Source organism: Apodemus sylvaticus, chromosome 13 (assembly GCF_947179515.1).
Source record: "Apodemus sylvaticus chromosome 13, mApoSyl1.1, whole genome shotgun sequence".
NCBI classification, from domain to species: domain Eukaryota; kingdom Metazoa; phylum Chordata; class Mammalia; order Rodentia; family Muridae; genus Apodemus; species Apodemus sylvaticus.
This window is the reverse complement of record NC_067484.1, coordinates 49,987,112-49,991,370: the sequence shown is the minus strand read 5'-3', so window position 1 is coordinate 49,991,370 and position 4,259 is coordinate 49,987,112. Positions and strand designations below refer to the sequence as shown.

At 37.3% G+C, this 4,259-nt stretch overlaps 1 non-coding gene across 1 annotated transcript; it reads right to left on the bottom strand.

The window, feature by feature from the left end:
- Positions 1-2,885: 2,885 nt before the first annotated feature.
- Positions 2,886-2,988, bottom strand: LOC127664313 (U6 spliceosomal RNA). The gene has a single exon (XR_007973160.1). It is a non-coding gene; the product is annotated as a U6 spliceosomal RNA (small nuclear RNA).
- Between the last annotated feature and the right edge of the window lie 1,271 nt (positions 2,989-4,259).

Sequence of the window (4,259 nt, the reverse complement as noted above, 5' to 3'; positions counted from 1 at the left end):
CCTACAGACAGAGCATTTGTTGGTGATGCTACAAAAATATACTTAAAACTCGTTCTCCAGGAAACACAGACTTTGTATGAAGTGGAGGTGTTCCATTTAATTATAGAAGGATGTAATGAGTGCCTTAATTTTTGCATCTCAAGATGGTGAAGAATGGTATTGAAAAAAAAAAATGGATTCTGGATTTAAAAGCACTGGCTGCTTTTGCTGAGGATTTCAATTCAGGTCCTAGCACCCACTCAGTAGCCCACAGCCATCTGTAACTCCAGTTCCACAGGACCTGTCACCTATCTCTTGCCTCTACTGGCACTAGGCATGCATGGGGTACATGTACACCCATGCAAACAAATATCCATATACATAAAACAAAAATAAATAAATTCTTTAAAAATAGGTAAAAGTTAAACTTACACTTTATTCTCTTTTACTCAGAAAACAAAACAAAAAACAAAACAAAACCACAAACTCTTTTTCTCAACACCAAATCAGTATCTGTTCATTACACAGAAAAGCAGAATAAAAGAAAACAGTCTAATATCAAGGTGCTAGCAGGGTTAATTTCTTCTTCGGTATCTCTGCTGGGTGTTTTAAATCTGTGTATGTTTCCTGCCTTCTTCTTCTTGTGCACACATCAGCCCTATCCAGTGTAACTATGTGACTTGCTTTTAAGTCAGGCTCTTCCAAAACCCTGTCTACAAACATAGCCCCATTCTGAAATATTAAAGGCTTCTTCAAAAAGTGTATTTTAGGACAGAACACAAGAAGAGTGTGAAGATATATTAGAAATAATCACACATAGTTCTCCACAGTTCATGAAGTGAGCAAGAACTACATTTTATCCAATTGTTATAAACAAATGAAGAAAAAAGTATAAAAAATATAAAAAAGTATAGCTTTGTTCTTTAGATCATTGTATTTAATAGCCAGATTCCTGAGAGCAGAAAATAAAATGTACACACATATCCTTTCACTTTTGCTGGCCATCTGTGCCAAATCAGGGCTCTGAAGTTTCAAAGAGAACGTTTAACTCTGCATATCATATCAGAAGACATTAGAGTAGAAAAAATATATAACTTCTGTGATGGCCAACAGGGGAAAACTATTCCAATATGTGAGTTTATATAACAATCGACGGCAAAGCATGTTTGTTCTGTTTGTGCTGAATAATTTTATTTATATGATTGATTCAGGTTAATTTAATAAAGGATAAATGAAACATTATGGTGATTTTCTTAAAATGAAAGTACTTTTAGTAAGCTTAGGATTTTAGATAATTATTAGGGTCCTAGGCTTAGCTTTTCTTTCTTTTTTTTTTTTTTTTTTTGTATCTTATCAGAAGTGCAGCTGTCTGCATGATAGATGTAAAAATTTGAGGGATAGGAATTGTAGCTTAGGCAAAACATGTACATTGCAGTTTCTCTACTCTGTATTTTAGTTTTGTAAATCAGTCTGGCGGTTCCTCCGAAAACTGGGCACCTTACTTCCAGAAGATCCTGCTATACCACTCCTGGGCATATACCCAGAAGACTCCCCACCATGTAATAAGGATACATGTTCTACTATGTTCATAGCAGCCCTATTTGTAATTGCCAGATGCTGGAAAGAACCCAGGTATCCCTCAACAGAAGAGTGGATGCAAAAAATGTGGTATATCTACACAATGGAGTACTATTCAGCCATTAGAAACAATGAATTCATGAAATTCTTAGGCAAATGGATGGAGCTAGAGAATATCATACTAAGTGAGGTAACCCAGACTCAAAAGGTGAATCATGGTATGTACTCACTAATAAGTGGATATTAACCTAGAAAACTGGAATACCCAAAACATAATCCACACATCAAATGAGGTACAAGAAGAAAGGAGGAGTGGCCCCTGGTTCTGGAAAGACTCAGTGAAACAGTATTCAGCAAAACCAGAACGGGGAAGTGGGAAGGGGTGGGTGGGAGGACAGGGGAAGAGAAGGGGGCTTGCGGGACTTTCGGGGAGTGGGGGGGGCTAGAAAAGGGGAAATCATTTGAAATGTAAATAAATTATATCGAATAATAAAAAAAAAAAAGAAAAAAAAAAGATACATTGGATTTTAGATCCAAGTTTTGCAATCTCAAGCCACTTGCAAACAAAGTCACCCATACCCCATTCATCAAAATTTAAAAAGATGAGAAGTCAATAAAGATTCTTCAACTAACATAAATTTTCTGAATTCTAAGGAAAATGATGTAACCAGTGACCTATATATCACATCTCACCAATCCCCCAGTGGCCTATCAGAGAAGGTTCTTCTTGAAGTGGATGGAAATTAACCAGAGACCCACATCTGGACAATGTGCAGAGATTAAGAGAGTATTCAATCATAAATAAAATGTCCTCATCAAACCCCTTCCCTCAGGGATCTATGTCGAAGAGGAGGTGGAAAGAGAGGATGGGCGAGACCAAGGAAATGCTCTCCTTTAGATACAGCAGGTCTGGTGCACATGAGTACTTGCAGACACTGTGGCAGCACACAGAAGAGCTGCACAGGTTCAAACCAGACTGGGTCCCTGCACTAAGGAGGAGAAATGGACATGGGGTCCATCCATAACCAAATCGCTACCTGCAATTGATATGCATTAGCAAACAGAAAAAGCAGTTTTCTCCAATGGAAGGAGTGTCACTGAGTATATCAACCACACTCCATAGTAGGCCCCAAGAATACTTCACCACACAATCATTTAATGGAGTTGTTTTGATTTGCATTTCCCTGATGACTAAGAATGTTGAACATTTCTTTAGTTGTTTCTCAGCCATTTGTTATTCTTTTTAGTTTTTCCTATCTATCTATCTATCTATCTATCTATCTATCTATCTATCTATCTATCTATCTCTATTATTTATTTATTTATTTAAAAATGTGGAACCTTTCACGAATTTGCATGTGATTCTTGCACCGGGGTTGTACTAATGTTACCTGTATTGTACCAATTTTAGTATATGTGCTTCCAAAGCAAGTGCTCATTTCTGTTTTTAATTTTTGGTTTTGGTTTTTCTTCCCACCTTTTATTGAAAATAGATTCTTTTCTCATACAGTATACTCTGATTTTAGTTTCCTCTCTCTCTATTCTTCCCAATCCCTCCCCTCTTTCATCCCTTCTTGATACATTCCCTTTTCTGTCCCTCATTAGAAAAGAACAGGGTTCTAAAAGATGACAACCAAACACGGCAAAATAAAATAAAACAAAAACCATCACATCGAGTCTCAATCAGGCAACCTAACAGAAGTAAAAGAATCCCATGAGCAGGCACAAGAATCAAAAAAACCCACTGGTTCAGTTCACATTCTCAGGAGCCTCATAACTAATAATCTGGAAGCTGTAATATATACACTGAAGATCTGGTCTAGACCCCTGTTGGTCTTGTGCTTGCTCCTTCAATCTCTGTGAGTTCATACGAACTTTGGCCATTTGATTTAGAGGCCCTTGTTCTTCTAGTGGTCTCTATTCCCTTGCCCCTGCACTCTTTCTTCCTCCTCTTACAGAGTGTTTCCTTAAACACAGGCCTCAGCTCCATTTTACTTCCTGATGTCCTGTTTCTCCTTAGATTGTACATTTTGTATTTTTCCTAGTTTGTGTTACTCTTTTTCATTATAGATTTATATAATAATGATCTCTAATAACCACATGACAGAATCAATACTGAGCAGTTTTTCTATTTCCTCTGCACAAGAAATTAATTCAAAATTCTTCAGTTTAGTCTTAGGCATACTTTTTGGATGCCTCATCAACTATAACATGCTTCATCAAAATATAACGACTAGTCTCTAGGCCACATAACAACATTTTCTCCTCTGCAACCTCTTCAGTAAGACCTCAACAGTTCAAAACACCCTCAATACCAAGGTCTTCCATGTTCCTACTAGGAGGGCCCATTAAACCCCACTTAAATTGATTAACTGCTTTTCTAATCCAAAGTCTCAAAGTTCACATTCCTCCAAACAAATGCATTTGGACCAAATCAGACCCTGATCCAAGACAGGGGTTAATAGACATTCTAGCATTCAAAAATGCAAATGTACAGTATAAAAAAATCCTAAGATTACTGAAGGCATGGCAGCGTCCATAGCTTAATGGACAAACAGTCTGAATGATATTGTTTCCAACACACACAATGCTAATCCAATAGGTCAAGTTATAGCTAGAGGTCTCTAATGCCAAAAGACTGAGCTAGCTCAGTCAGTAGAGCATGAGACTTTTAATCTCAGAGTCACGGGGTTTGAGCCCCA